Here is a 16,341-nt window from a genome sequence, read left to right on the forward strand (position 1 = left end):
TGCTGGTCCAGGGACTACAATTTGAGAGCCGCTGCCTTTGAGGATATATTTCGAAGCAGCCCCTCGACTACAGACTCTTCCGCATGGCGGATGGTGGAGCGGTCTCAGGAGTCAACCAGACCTGAGTTTGAAGCCCAGGCCTGCCACATCTTCCTGGCTGTGTGACCTGAGGCAAGTCACTTAACCTCTCTGTGTCGATTTCCCTTTGGGCCTACCTGCCAAGTGGAGTCAAGGACAATAGCTATGCTTAGGGTTGTGGGTAAGAACAAGTACGAAAGTACCTATCAGGTGTCTGGAGCCCCGGGACTCTTCTTGGCTCTCATGAACTGAGCTGTCGTGAGGACGAACCTGGAGAAGTGTGTCTGCCTCCTGTGGGCCTGGCTCCTGCCAGGGTTCAAGTGCACTTCACCAAATTATCTCTTTTAATCTTCAAACACTTAAAAGCTGATGCTAATAATACTCCCCACGGCCCGCCAATTCACAGATTAGGCTGCTCAGAGAGGCCAAGTAATATGTTCAAGGCTACACAGCTAGGAAGCAGCGGGACCTAGATTCAAATCCAGGTTACAGACTCTATTGCCCTCCCGATATTCTGTCCAAAGTCATTGCACTGATGTGACCTCAGCCTGTGCAGCCTTACTGGATACAAACAAACTGTGCCCAGCAGGATCTTGAAATACTGAGAATGGCTCAGTCTCCAGGAGCATGAGAGTGTCCAGTTATCAGTAATTAATGCTTCTAGAGCTGCGATGCCCAGTATAGTAGCCAAGAGCCACACGTGGCTATTAAGAGTTAAGTGTAAATCCACTAAAATGAAATCAAATTTAAAATTCAGTTCTTCAGTTGCACTAACCCCATTTCAGGGGCTCAACAGACACACACAGCTGGAGGCTACCATATTGGAGGGTGCAGGTCTAGAACATTCCCATCTCCCCATAAAGTTCTGTTGGACAGCACTGCTCTAGAGCTTTGATCTAAATTGTTCTCTGTACTGTCCCCTATTTTTTAAATTTTTTTTCCAAATAAGGAGACAAAAAGAGGGCCTTGGTCCATTATTAGGAAGAAGGCAATGCTGATTGAATGAAGCGAACATAAATGCTCCTGAACACGTGGCAGGATGCTCGGATCAATCAATGGTAGAAAAATACAAATTTCACTGTACTGGGAGACCATAGTTTGCCTGTCTGACTGAGAATAATCCTGAACACTAGTAGCGCCCCCTGTAGGTGGGGCCGTGGGAAGACAGGCTGCGTCAGCTACACCAGCAGGAGTCTACATTGACTGTTATCCCTCCTAAGGGGGGCGAGTTGGCAAGAGCAAGCCAGAATTTAAACGCACGTGCTACTTTATTCAGCGATCCCACTTTTGGAAATCAATCCTAGAGATAAGCTCGTTCAGGGCCCAAGTGGCAGAGATGCGGGATTTTCATTGCAGCCTGTGTATATTAGGCAAAGCTTGGAAGCAACCCAAATGTTTGTGGATGAAGGGCTAGCCAAATACCTCGCTGCACTGCAATACCACGCAGCTGTGGGAGGGAATGAGGACACGGCCTCTGACCTGCAGAGAAGAGATGTCCAAGCAAGGTGGAGGGGAGGGTCCCGAGGGGGATGAATTCGAATACACGCTCGTAGGTGCTTAGGGTTGCATACGGTTAATACGCAATGAAGCTAATTAACGTGGTTGGTTGTCAGGGAGCAAAGGGAAAGGTGAGGCAATTCTGGGCACAGGTGTTCTAGAGGAAGAGAAAGAGAGAGGGGCACCCTTCCCTCACGGGCGCCCAGCCCCGGAAGGCACGGGGAGAGGTGCCGAGAGGTGGGTGACACGTGCTGGCACCTGTGATCCTCCCGACAACCCCGGGAGGTAGGCGGCTCCCGTGGGCCTGCCTGGCCTCAAAAGCCCCGCGGCTCCACGCACACGCCGAGGCCGAGGCTCGGCAGCCACGCCTGGGCCACCGGCCTCCCGTCCCCTGAAGCTTGGCACCCTCGGCTTCCCTCGGCCCCCAGGCCCTGCGTCGTCTTCTCCACCCGGCAGTCACAGCCGCGCCGCCCAAGAGACCTTCCCGCAAGGGTGGAAGCCACCGAGCCGCCACGCGTGGCTATCGACTGCTCGATATGCGGCCAGTGCAACTGAGGAACTGATGTTTCAATTACGTTTTGGAGGGGCAGAGGAAGAGAGAGGATCCCAAGCAGGCTCCACGCTGTCAGCACAGAGCCCGACGGGGGTTGGGGGGGACTCGATCCCACAACCCTGGGGTCATGACCTGAGCCGAAATTGGGAGTCGCGGATGCTCCCCCGACTGAGCCACCCAGGCACCCCTAATTTTAATCGAAGAGCTACATGTGCCCAGTGGCTGCTGTGTCGAACAGCACTGCCCTCAGGGCACCTGGTCCTCTGGTCTGTAATCATTTCTGTTCTGAATGGCAGCTGGGAATCGAGAAGCCAAATTTAAAAAAAAATTTTTTAACGTTTTTATTTATTTTTGAGACAGAGAGAGACAGAGCATGAACAGGGGAGGGGCAGAGAGAGAGAGAGAGAGAGACACAGAATCTGAAACAGGCTCCAGGCTCTGAGCTGTCAGCACAGAGCCCGACGCGGGGCTCGAACTCACGGAGGGTAAGGTCATGACCTGAGCCGAAGTCGGACGCTTAACCGACCGAGCCACCCAGGCGCCCCTCGAGAAGCCAAATTTAAACCGTGCTCAGTATGAGCCGCTGCCCCGCTTAATGAGGTAGAGGGTGTGAGGCACTTCACGCAGAATTCCTGAAAAGATGGTCAAGTTAAAGAAAGGGCAGGAAGGGGGGAGGGAGGGAGAAAATGGGGGAGAGGGTGAACGGAAGGAGGGACGGAAGGAAGGGCGGAGGGAAGGAGGGGCAGGAGTCCACACAACGATCTGCCGGCTGCCGGCTGCCGGGAGGGGAGGGCTGCCCCCCTGCAGGGCCTCGCAGCTCAGGCATTTCTGCAGCTCCTTGCTCGCTGGGCAAGGGGAGAGGCTGTCCTGGAGAGGGTCCGGCAAGAGCCAGTCTGAGACCACGAGAGCCCTTAAGAGCCACCCTCGCCGAGCCCAAATACTGCCTGGGAGAGACTTGGAATCTCCACCAGGACAGGCAAGAAGCCCATCCGCCCTCCTCTGCCCGGGGCCAGCCCTGCCTCTGCGGGCTCTCCTGACTGTGTGAAGGCCTGCCTCAGAGGGCGGCCGGGGAGGCGGCTGGCTCTTCCCTTGCCATTTCCCCATCGGAGCCTGACGGGAGGCTTCTGGAGACCATCCATCCGCCGTGTCCCAGAAGCCTCTGCACGGCGGGTGCATGACACTGACAGAGGGACCCCGTCAACCTCCCCGGGGCCCCGGGTCAGAGGGGTGGGACGGGACTGACCCTGGAGTCCCAGACACATGCTCAGGAGCTCTAGGGCCCTCGCAGATTTCAGGACGTAGCTCAACAAAACACTCTCAACAAAGAACTGCTGGATGAACGACGAACGAATGGGTGTGGGTCGTGGAGCCAGACCATACCGGTTTGTGCCGTGCCTGCCGGCTGTGCCACCTCGCACCGGCACCTGACCTCTCTGGGCCTCACGTGACTCCCGGGAGGCAGAAAAAGATCGTGCAGGCAGAGTCAGAGCATTAAGGAGCGCTCAAGAAAGGGGGGCTGCTACGGTGAGGGTGAGAAGTCTACCTGCCCCCGGAAGACTGATTTCCACCTGCCGGGCCTCCGGCATCAGTCTGGTCTCACTGCCCACGCCGGGTCAGCGTTGTGTCTGCGGAGAGAACTCTGAGCGTCTGGGAGTGTGGCCTGGTGCCGACCCGGCTCCGCTTGCCGGAGGTCCCCTTCCCAGTGCTCCCGGGATCCTGCCCGGCGCATCTGCAGAGTGCAGTCTGTATTCCCAGCTCCTGCCCTTCTTGCCTCTGGAGAGCCTCACAATAGGAGGCCCCAAGAGTAAGGTGGAGGGTAGCACGGGGAGACCCTCGGCAAGAGCACCCTGACTCCCAGCCGGAGCCCTCCCTCGGTGCCAGGTGGCCAAGAATCCTCTTGGCAGGATGCGTCCTGAATCAGGGCTCCACAGACAAGCCCCACGTGTCCTTGAACGTCAGAACCACAGCCGCCAGCGCTCCTGGCCCCTGGTGATGGGTCCACTGGCCCAGGACTCAGGGGCCCGAGAGTCCACACAAGACCTGCCCTATTTCCCCCAGGGCCCGGCCTCATAACGAGAGGCCAGTGGAGCCCTCGAATGACACCCCTCCTCACGCCACCCCTGCTCTCCCCACCCCAGACTCAGACATTGTGAAATATAAGGACAAGAACGGAGATTCTACAAGCTCAATCTCCTTCCGCTGGATAATGAATGGAGCCAGGCTTGGTTGCCAGAGTAACCATTCAAAATCCATTTATTTGAGGAAATCAAGAATCTTGTTTATGCCCATTAATCTATATTAATAAAGCCCTCGACTGCAGAGGGCTCTGGGGAACTCCAATCTGGAGCGCCCTCAATCTCATCGTCTCCCCAGCTAGCTGGATTGTCACACCACCCTAACTGGGCCGTCAGGCAACAGGCTTCCAGGGGCCGAGCGGCCAGCGGAATGTGCTACGTGCTCGCTGAGCTACAACCGGGCTCACAGGGTTTCCAGGAGAGGAGGGAGCCCCCGCCAAGCCCCTCAGGGGCTTTGCTCGCGGAGAAAAGCATCGCGAACTCCAGAAAACAGGACCCACAGACCCAGCATGCTGGGCCCCCATTTGGAGTGTTCAGCTCCTTATAGCTGTTGCCAAGGGCTCTGTTAAGAGAAACTACAGCAGGGGGACAGGGCCACGGTGTGTCCCTGTCAGCACCCCCACCCCAGGTCCTGGCACCAGAATGGGTGCTCAGAGCATGGTGACAGGTGAATGAAAAGGTCAACTAAATTTGGGATTCTAATTTTAGCCCTGGATGAGAAAAGTGGAAAGGAGACTGAGAATTAACTGTCTGACCACATAGAAATTCACACCTTAGACCGGATCGAGTGTGTGTCCCCTTCCCCTCTGTGGTGGGCCCCACGTGCATCCAAGGCCCCTGGAGTTTGAGGCCGAAATGCGTGTGTCTGGGCCCTGGTCCAGACCTATAGAATTAGAATCCTAGTGGGGTGGAGGTTAGGGGAGTAACAAGCCTCCCGGCTGCTAGCCCCACGCACCGAAGCTCAGGACCCCCCTCTTCTTGCCAGTGACAAGACCGACGGGCAGCAGGTTGGCCAAGGACCCTTTGCCAGGTAATGTCGGGAGAAGGCCTGCAACCCATGCCGCCAGGGCTGAGATGGTGGGGGGGGGGAGGGAGGCAGACGGGTGGTGCCAGACCTCAATGTGTCGCGGGGGGCAAGTAGACGTAAGGCTTTGGGCTTTTGCAGCAAGATGGATCCCAGCTGCACATGAGGGGACCCGGGATCTGGCAGCTCTTCTAGCCAGTGAAGTAGAAGCAAGCCAGGCAGGCAGACTCAGCCCAGTGGGGTCTTTGGGGTGATGCACAGTGTCTGGCCTGGGGTCCACTGCCACACGGTGACAGGCGGGCAGCAGAGAGGACAGTGTAGGGAATAGTTCCTGTGGGGCTCTGATTTGGGTCTGGCCATCTCGGCTCTGCCACCTGGGTACCTCTCTGAGCCTCAGCTCCTCGTCTGGAAACCAGGAATAGGGAGAGTTCCCACTTCCTGGGGTAGCTGTTGGCGGACTCGAGCTGTTGGTGCAGGTTGCTCAGTTGTGTCTACCTTTCAGGACCTTTCTGGTTCCCTGCTGCCCACTCTCATCCCCCCCTGATTCTGAGCAGACCAGGGGGAGGAGGGCGAAACGGGAGCTCCCAGACCTAAGGTTCCCAGCCCCATCAGGCTTCAGGCTGCCTGCCCACAGTGCAGTTAAGGGCAAACTCACCCTATCTCATCAATCACATCTTTCACTGCCCATCAGGGCCAATTCGACTGAAATTAGACTCCCATGTTGACCATGAAGAGTTAACAGCATTTCAGCTGCAGAGTGAGCCAGCCCGAGCAGCATTTTGTGGGTAAACGATCGGTTCCCATTAAGTATCCTGAAATGCTGAGGTGGCTCAGAGCCCCATTCCCGCTCCGAGGTCTTCACTGTGGCCCAGGACCAGAAGCACAGCCTTTGGGGACAGACCCAAGTTGGACCAGAGCTCTAGCCCGTGGTAGCTGAGGGACTACAGATCGGTTACTGAATTTCTCTGAAGCCCGCTTGCCCCTCTGTAAAACGGAGCTGAAAATGTTAGTTCCCTCATAGAACTATTTTGGGGATTAAATGCCATTGTGTATACAAAGTGCTTAGCTCACAGCCTGACAACAGGTACACTCAGTGATTGAAAGCTACTGTTTTTACCCAAGGACTTCCACTCTGGGACCGCAGTCTAGGTATGAATCTAATAAGATGTGTAGATGTGTTGGATTACCATGGAGACCACCTAATCCAATCCGTGGGGGACGCTCAGTGGCTGTTTATTGAGTTAAAAGAAACAGGCATCTAATTTTAGCCCAAAGAAAAGTTAAAAGGCAATTTGAATAGTGGGCTTTGACTAGACAGTATGATGGTTCTGCTGTCATTCTCTGGCATGTGATAATGGTGTTCCTTAAAGGAAAGAAGTCATTCACACTCACTGTGATCAGAGCCGCTCTCGTTTTCCAGGGACCTTCCTTCACTAGCCCCACCTCCAGTACAAGCCCCCCTGAGACGGTGGGGGAAATGCAGGCCACAGCCACACGGCTCTAAGTGGCAGTGCTGGGACCTGCCTGCTTCCAAAGAACCGAGCTGCCAACTAGCACCCTGTACCCAAAGTCAGGGAGAAAACCCCATGACGGCAAACACAGCACCATCTCTCACACATCAGCCTCACCAGGTGGCAGGGTACACACCCGAGGCTCCACGCAGCCCTCCAACATCACCCCCCGCCAAGTAGGTGCCCCCCCAGGAGCCACCGTGCCAGGCACAGGTGCACGGATGGAGCGTTGTTGGAGAGGCGATGGCCCTGGGGGGGGGAGGGGGAGACCTGGATTTATCGCCAGCTGGCTCCCTGGGACCACAGTGTAGCAAAAGTCCCTCTGGACTCAGACAGCCCTGCTTGGGCCCCAGGACTGAACCTCACGTGGAAAATGGGGTGGCTAACAACGGTGCCTGCCTCACAGGGCTGAGTGAGGACACATGACACAAGAGTGACAATGCCTGGCACAGTGCTTGGAACAAAGAGGACTCACTCCGTGGCGCTGTTCTTCCTAAATGACCTCATTTAGAGACAGAAACTGAGGCCTGCAGTTCTCATAGCGCTCTTTCCAGATATCACAGGGCGGGTAACGAGGGGGCCGCCCTTGCCCCTGCCAACCCCAACTGTTAGATTCCACTGTTAGTCCCCAAAAGGTGCCCAAGGGTCACCCCCTCCCTCCAGGCTGACCTGGCTCCCACTGTCCCAGAAGGTCACCAGTTCCCTCGATGCCCCAGAGACCCAGTGCTGAGGACCAGGGCCCCGGGCTGCAGGGTCCTCCCCGCCAGCTCTCACGGTGGCAGAAATACGCTTACTGCTGCCTGAAGATTAGAAATGCATTTTTCACTCTGTCGGGCACTGGGGCAAACGCGATTTACAAATAGCAGGAGGAGAGAAGAGCTGGAAGTGTTTTGCGGTTTGTTAAGCCGTGGTGACCGGGGCGTTGAGAGACGTCCCAGCAGCCACGCAGGGGCATCGCTCACGTGACCAGAGGCTTGGCTGCGCCTGACGGAGGGCTGGGGTGAGCGGACACCTTGATTTCTCCGCAGGGAGCGCTCAAGGACGGGGGCTCCCAGGGACTGCACACCTGGTTACTCCACTCTGGATCCACTGTGACATCTCCCTTTTCTTTCCAGAGGGAAAATGCAGAGGAGGAAGAAATCGTCGTCTCCATATTTTAAATATATTAATTTTTCTGCCCCGCACATTGTCTCAGAAGAGCTCCAAAGTGGATAACAAAGTCCCTGCTATGGAGAAGGGATCCCGCCCAAGAGATCTTCTGGGGGTCTTGGCCAGGGCACTTGGGCTGCAAACACCGGTCACTGGCCATGACCCTCTAAGGCAGCGGTAAGGCCATGGTGGACAAAGGGACGGTGGTCACCAGTTGGGAACAGTGCGGAGAGCCAGGCTTTGGAGCCCCCACACCTGGCAGGGCCAGGGATCTCAGTGACAGGAGCCCCACCCAGTCCCTGGCGTGTCCATTCTGGGGAAGGGCTGACTCCTGCCCTTTTCAGACTTCAGATTGCCCCACATGCCATCCCAGCTCCAGGGAAGGAAGCCTGATAACTCAGGTTACCTGCCCACCCAGCGCTAACGGGGGAGGGACAGCTCCCCCAGCAGTGCCCCCGAGACTGTAGTGAAGAGGAGGAGTAATTCCCCAAACAAAACTATATGAAGAAGAGAAAAGGACGGTCAGAAGACCCGAACAACGATGTTCACCACCATGGGCCAATTTTTTTGTTTTATAGATGAGGAGACTGGAGGTCAGAGTGGTTCAGTGACTTTCCGGGTGAATTAATGATGGAGCCAAAATTCCCGGTCTGATCCAGATTCTAAGCTGAGCTCTCCCTGCAACAGGGCTCAGTCTCCTCTGAGTATGTTTGACCGAGGCTTAGATCCCTCTCCCTCCAACCAGCAAGCAATAATTAGCCACTCGATTGTGATTTCTGGTTGGGCTGGCAGGGCAGTCATTTTAACTCGGGGTGTCTTTGGCTCTGTTGAGAGCGGACTCTTGACAGACTTATTGGGCACCTCTTCTTCTATGTGTCCTGAAAGTCTGGTCTGAGGCTGGGGCTCAGATGGGCTCAGATGGGGCTCTGTTTGCAGGCCGAGCAGCCACCCGGAGCTTGGCAGGCACTGCCCAGCAGAGAATGCTGCTGACACGAGACAGCCCGCAGGCTGAGGGCTGAGCATCAATGACAGGAGGCTGAGTTCGTGCCCCGTGGACACTGTCCTCTGCCATCCAGACACTTGGGGCCACCCCAAGGAAGCAAAGTGAGCACTTCCTGGGCACCGGCCCTTGCCAGGCTGTGTTCTGGTTACATCTTGTAGCCCTTACATCCACCCGACAGTGTGCGATCATTAAGGACTGGTTACTAGGTCACCAGCGGGTGACCTTGGACACTTCACATCCGTGGGCTCCGGCTTTGTCACTGGAAAATGAGCGTCATTGAGATAGTGGACAGAGGGCCTTGCACAGTGCCAGGCACACAGCCAACACTCGGTGACAGAACAGTGGGAGTGTAACCATGGTGGCGGTTGTTATTCTCACTGAAGGATGAGAAGCACCTGAACCACGGGACAGTGAAAGCCTGGCCACTCTGGCTTCATAGCAGGAGAAACTGAGGCTCAGAGAGCTGAAGTACCTGCACAGGGACACACAGCTCATACACCAGGAGCTAGCTGACCCAAAGCATCTCTGAGTCTGAAGCGTATGTTCTTTCAACTGCACCACGCTGCCTCTCAGAGGTTCTGGTCTACATCCCAGCTCTGCCACTTGCTTCCCTGGCCTGAGTCTCATGGCCACTCCCCCACCCTGCCGTGTCTCCAGGCCCCGATGGGTCACACTTCACACTGCCACCTTGGATTAGCTTGATTCAGCAGGATTTTCAATCAGCTTGAGAATTCCAGGTCTTGGGAACTGGTGGGTACCCACTAGACCCAGACTATCCTTGGAAAGCCTGAGAGCAGAGGTTACAAGCAACCCAGGAGGGAGGGGCCCCCCGAGTGCCTGGGGAAGACCTCCCAGTTACAGGAGACCCAAGCGCCATGGACTTCAACTGCCCTTCTTTCGAAGCTGCCTCTGATGGGTTGATGGGTTACGATGTCATTTTACCTAAAGCTAGGCTGGTAATACCAATGTCCATCCGATTCTCCAATCCCTGATTGGAAAGCCAAAAATGTACTGTCAACACCAGCAAGAGGACAGTAGGAATAAAACACAGCTTGTTAAGCTCAGACTCTCAGATTTGAAGATAAACACTTATGTCATCTCAACACGGATTTTTTTTATGACAGAGCTTGGCGATCAGCCACGAGACCCAACAGCCACGTGCACACTGGAATTATCGTGGCTCCCTGTACGGCTTCTGAAAGAGGAATTAGAAACTCAGATTCCTTGAGGACTGTTATTTCACACCACTTTATAACCGTGAGAAACCCATGGAACTTTTCAAAAACTCTTTTGGGAAACAGTTTTAGATTTATGGAAGAGTTGTGAAGATAGTACAGAGGGTTTCTATAAATTCTTCCCCCGTTATCCCTGAGTGTTAAAACCTTACGTTTGGTACGTTCATCAAAACTAGGGAATCATCACTGGTACAGCACTATTAACTAAGCCACGAAGTTTATTCCAACTCCTCCAGCTTTTCCACAAATATCTTTTCTCAATCCCAGGATCCCACGCTGCACTTAAGTCTCCCTGTCTCCACAGTCACCTTAATCCGAGGCAGATTTTGGTCTTTCCTCATTTTTCACAACCTTGACACCTCTGACGAGGGAGCAGTCAGGTGTCCCGTAGAAAGTCCCTCACTTTGGATGTGTCGGACGTTTTCTTGTGTGTAGACTGAGGTTATGGATTTTGGAGAAAATACCACAGAGGTGAAGTATCCTCCTCGGTACATCCTATCGGGGGGTACAGGATACCTAAAGGGGTACAGGATATCAGATGACACATGAACAAATAGCTGGGGGAGAATAACGTACTCAAGCAGTATTCCAAGAGGTGTTTTCAGGCATAGGGACATGACAGTCCATAAAAGAGCCCATGTGGCTGAAAAACACTACCTGAAATCTCTCGCTTCCCAAGAGCTCCATTGGACTTCATGCCAACAGATAGTGCTGCCTGAGGACAGGCCTTTCCTGTGGCTCCTCCCACCTCCGGATGCCCCTGGAAAATGCAGGAAACAGTGCAAGTGGGACTCAAGTACCCCATCCAGCTAAGGCCTCACCCTATTATCACCAGAGGAGAGCCACAGACTGGCCTTGAGCACTGGCCCTAGAGAACTCGTGTGTGTGTGTGTGTGTGTGTGTGTGTGTGTGTGTGTGTGTAGTTCCTGGCTTCACTAGTAGCTTTTGAGGCTGCTTTATGAGGAAAATCTCTTCCAGGGGATATTCAGGGCATTTTTCTCCCCAGAGCACACCTCATGATTTTCTCCTGCTCTGCTTCTCTCTCCCCACTAGCCCTTCTCAACCAGGGTTTCTGAGAGAATTAACCCCTTATGTCCTAAAGGCACCCAGTATATGGAACTTCTCTCTGTGCATCTATCTAGAAGCCATGTACCAGCCTTGGGAAAAGTGAAAAAAACAAAACAAAACTGTTCAAACCATTTTCTCTAGGGCTTCTGTCATGGAACCTCAGTGGAGAAGGTTCTCTCCTAAGGTTATTATAGACATGGTTGAACAGCTTCGGCTAGGGAGGTATGATTAGTTGGTCTTAAGAATTACACTGGGACAGAGCTTACCTCCACCAGAGGCTGTCAGGATGATCAGGTGGTAGAGACAAAAGCATCCTGGCAGATGAAGGCTCAAATCTGCTGCTGCTATGTAACTTTGGACGAGTTTTTAAATCTCTGACATCTTGACTATCTCATAATTGTTATCTATTGCTCTGTAACAAATTACTCCAAAATGTAGTGGCTCAAAACACCATGTATATATTACCTCATAGTTTCCTTGGAGCAGGAATCTGGGCACAGCTTGGCTAAGTTCTTTGGCTCACCATCTCTCACAAGGCTATGATCAAGGTGTCGGCCAGGGCAGAAATCCTCGTTGTGTTCAAGTGGGGCAAGATCCACTTCTAAGTTCGCTCAGCAGCTGTTGGTAGAATTCAGTGCCTCATGGGCTGGTATTGAAGGTCTCAGTTCCTTGCTGGCTGTTGGCCCCATGCTACACTCAGTTCCTTGCCAGGTGGGCCTTTACATTCAAGTAAGCAAGTAAGAAGAGCCAGAGTATACACCAGTAAGGCGGATGTCAGTCTTCTGTAATCTAATTACAGAAGTGACACCCATCACTTTTGCTGTATTCATGAGAAGAGTCATTAGGTCCAGCTCACTCTCAAGGGTGAATGAATACCAGGAGGCGGGGATCACCGAGGACCAGGCTAGAAGCTGCCTACACTTCAGTAGAGTAGCACTAATTGCCTTGCTCAAATGCTCTTAAAATTTGCATACAGCACCTGCCACACAGGCAGACGGCCAGTAAACAGCAGCCACTACCATAAAGTAGGTGCTTAGTTCACATCTATTTCCTTTCCCTCTCTTATGCTATTTGAGCCATCTTTTTTCATTGACAGAGGATGTGTTTACCAAGTACTAGCTCAACAACATGGTCTTATTTTTGTTATAGGTGAAACTAGTCATACCCAAGAGAGAAATTTTCCCAGCTAGGGACTTGGGTTTTCTTGGGCCTGTGTTCACGTAGCTCAAGCTCTTCCCAGCTTTGGGTTCTTTACAGTTCCCTGGCTATTCCAGTCAGGGGTGTGCCTATATCCAGATTCTAGACCTGGACTACCATGACTTTCAAACAAGAGTACATCAGTTCATTCTGAATGAGAATTGGTAAGAGTTGGTTTTTGTGTACATGTGTGGAAAACAAAACTGATGTAGAATCAGAGGGGTTGTTTTTGGCATCTCCCTGAGGCTCCTAAGTAGCAGGAGTCATTCCCCCATGCGGTAGATTCAAGCAAACCGATAGTCGCCAACAGCCATTTTCTCTTCCGTCTTCCTAACAGAGACATGGCTCAGTTCTAGCACATCCTCCTCTTGAGGCCAGTGGGAAGGTGAGCCCAACCAAAGCCCCAAGAGGTGAGACTTATTTAAGTCTGCCAAGGTGGTCCCGATCTCCTTCCCGGTTATTAGTTTGGGCATGTTTATGTACCCCAACTTCCCTAGTGAAAAGTGAGAGGAACCATGCAGGTGGGCTCATGAGCAAGTTTTTTTGCTCTTAAAAAAAAAAAAAAAGGCTGGGAAACAAGGTCTTCTTCTCAAGTGGTTGGCCTCATGTCTGGCAACTGTGCGAGCCAAGACCCTGCGGGAAGCAATTCCAGAACGAAGCTCACATATGGAGGCTGGCAGAGCAGAAAGCCGGAAGGAACCTGGGTCCTTGATGACATCCATGAGCTGCCACATTTATTGATCCTGGAACTGCCCAATCTTGCAATTTCTGTGAGGTAATTCACCTCCCTTAATATTTAAGCTAGTGGCCTCTGAAGTAAACAAGATGATCCACAGAGGTGCAGGAAGAAATCAGGAGCCAATTATGTTTTTAAAAGTAAAGAAGAGGGGCGTCTGGGTGGCTCAGTCGCTTGAGCGTCCAACTTTGGCTCAGGTCATGATCTTGCAGTTCGTGGGTTCGAGCCTCGAGTTGGGCTCTGTGCTGACAGCTTGGAGCCTGGAGCCTGCTTCCGATTCTGTGTCTCCCTCTCTCTCTGCCCCTCCCCTGCTTGTGCTCTGTCTCCTCTCTCTCAAAAATAAATAAACATTTTTTTAAAATTAAAAAAAAAAGAGTAAAGAAGCTTTGCCCAAACTTCATTAACACAGTGTCTATGTAAGTGGCCAGGTAGCACGCAGAAAACGTGAGGTACGTGCTTCAAGAAGCAGTTTGAGCTCCACAAAGTGCAGCCATTGACAATGGCGCCATCTTGCAGAATACTTATTTTGTATGTCCCCACAGAGTGAGTGGTCTCATGGATGTTATCTGACATAAGGGCACCCTTGCAATACTTTATTATGGACCAGTGCCTGTCTGTAATATGGAATGTGGAAGGTATTAAAAAAAAAAACCACTTTATCTGATCCTTCAAGGTAAAGATGACATTCTAACATTAAGTAGCTATTTTTTCCAAAAGAATTCATGTTAAAAGCACTTTCAAAATGGTCAGACATACTTCAACTTTACCAAAATGTGTTACCAAAAACTGTCACCTATAAACTCTCATAAGTGCACACTGAAAGCTTGGGATATGAAATCCAAACAGGAGTTTCAGTAGGTTTTGAGCCCGTTTTTTGTTTTTTGTGTTTTTTAAATATATACCAACAATAAAAATGCCACACTTGCAATTGAGCAAGAACAAGTTACTGACAGTGAGAAAGATGGAAATTTATTATAAAGATTTCAACAAACACTTTTTAAGACTAGTAGATGGAATTGAAAATGAGCATTGTTTTTCAGTAAGCAGTCATTTGGATACTCAGATCTTAATCAAGTGGCTTTTTTAGCTACAATAGCCATTAAAACCCAGCATTAAAATAAACTTACCTTAAAACCAGAAATTATTTTTTATCACAAAATGTTAAAATTAGAAGTTTGAAAAATGAAGCATTTTTTAATCATATAGCTCTAAAAGAAAAAAAAATTTTAGAAAGAGCAAAAGGTATTTTTTTACAATACACACAAAAGATATTTTAAAACATTTTCACTTTTTCTATTTCTTTTCTTTTTTTTTTTTTTGCCTATGTGTCTTAGTATAGTACATAAACATTAATTTAAAAATATACAGGTCTATATACACATGCTGGGGGTGGTGTTCTACGTGCACACAGGTGACTGGTTTGGACAGCAATGTTTCATGCTATTGCTTACATCCTTAGAAGAAACTTCTCCAATCCTCCCAAATACTAACTATATTGTCTTCAAGTTTTTGTAACTTACCCTCTTAAAATTTTTAGTCCAAATGGAATTTCTTTTGGTGAATGGTACGATGGGAATAAATTTAATTTTCTCTACTTAAACCAGCACCTTTTACTGAATAATCCATCATGGTCAGAATTATTTCAAGAAGCCACCTTTAGAGTACTCTAAATTCTTAAAAGCATTGGAGTCTATTTTTTAAACTCTTTTCCATTGACTTTGTCTATTTTTATATGAGTGTAAAAATTTAATTGCACTTAAAAACAATTTTTTTGGTAGAGCAAGTTCCCTTTTTTCTCCCCTTTCAATGAAGATCCTATTATCATCTGTTTATACTTCCATGTGAATTTTTAATTTGTATTAAAAATAAATACTCTTTGGCATTTGGATTGGCTTTGCACCGAATATACATGTTAACTCAAGAACTGATCTATTTACAACAGTCAAAACGCCCCTCTATCAACCTCTATCAAGGGTTTATCAGCCTGTGTTCCTCTCTGCTTTCCTTCCACCCCACCCCCAAGAAACTATGATCTTAGATGTTAATCTTTGTTTTCTTTAGTTTTACTACTCATGAATCCCTACCCTAAACAATGTACTAAGTTTTTCCAGTTTCTGAACTTTATAGCCAAATTATTCATCTTTCAATGGTTTGCACTTCCTCTTTTGTTTACAAAATCCTGCCCTTCCCCAAAGTCGTAAAAATATCCTTTTCTTTTTTTAAGTTTATTTATTTTTGAGAGAGAAAAAGAGAGACCAAGCTGGGGAGGGGCAAAAGACAGGGAGAGAGAGAATCCAAAACAGGCTCTGCAATGTCAGTGCAGATCCCAAGGTGGGGCTCGAACTCACAAACTGGGAGATCATGACTGAGCCGAAACCAAGAGTTGGATGTTTAACTGAATGAGCCACCCAGGCGCCCCATAACAATATCCTTCTGTATTTATTGTCTTCTAAAAGTTTCATAGTTTTAACTTTCTTAAGTGAATCTTGAATGCGCCTGGGATTGCTTTTTGCAGCTGGTGCAAGGTGGGGGGGGGGGGGTCCAACTCACCTTTTTCCTTTGTGAAAAGTTATTCAAGCACTGTTTATTAAATAATCCATTCTCCGCTCCGCCCCCCGCCCCCCAACTGGTCTGCACTGACCTCCTTTTAAAAATTAAGTTCCCGTACTAAGCGGGTCAGTTTCTGAGCTCTTCAACCTTGTCTGTTCCTCCACTTGTAATCTCTGTACCAATCCCGCATTGTTTTAATGACTACATTTGATGTAAGTTTTTTGTTGTTTCTTCAGATGTCTGAGTAAATGGCTTCTGGTTTTGTTTTTCATTTTAGAGTAAGCTTTTAAATCTGGTAGTGCTAGTTCCCTTCACACTTCATTGTTTTTTAGTAATGTTTTGAATGTCCTTGGCCCTTTGCTCTTGCATTCACATTATGGGATCAGCTTGTCAAGTACCACAGTGAAAACCATTGGGATTTTTTGTTGGGATTGCATTAATTTACTAATCAATTTGAACAAAGAGCTGCGACCTACATGATCTTCTTATCCATATCTCCCATTTATTTAGGTCAATCAAGGTGTTGGGGGTTTTTTCCATCATCGTTTTCTCATTAAAAGGCTTATATAGCTCTTAAGATTTATTCTTCTATACTTTATACTGTTTTGTTCCCACTGTAAATTTTCTTAATTAAAATTAAAATCTTAAGACGTTATAGATTGTTG

The 16,341-nt window shown here is 50.1% G+C and overlaps 1 long non-coding RNA gene across 1 annotated transcript; it reads right to left on the reverse strand.

Moving 5' to 3' along the window:
• Positions 1–10,122: 10,122 nt before the first annotated feature.
• On the reverse strand, positions 10,123–13,309 carry LOC121037288 (uncharacterized). The gene is made up of 2 exons (XR_005793692.1): positions 11,659–13,309; positions 10,123–10,885 (listed from the first exon to the last, which is right to left on the reverse strand). It is a non-coding gene; the product is annotated as an uncharacterized LOC121037288 (long non-coding RNA).
• Positions 13,310–16,341: the final 3,032 nt, after the last annotated feature.

Source organism: Herpailurus yagouaroundi, unplaced genomic scaffold (assembly GCF_014898765.1).
Source record: "Herpailurus yagouaroundi ecotype Mexico unplaced genomic scaffold, PumYag 163, whole genome shotgun sequence".
Classification (NCBI taxonomy): Eukaryota; Metazoa; Chordata; class Mammalia; order Carnivora; family Felidae; genus Herpailurus; species Herpailurus yagouaroundi.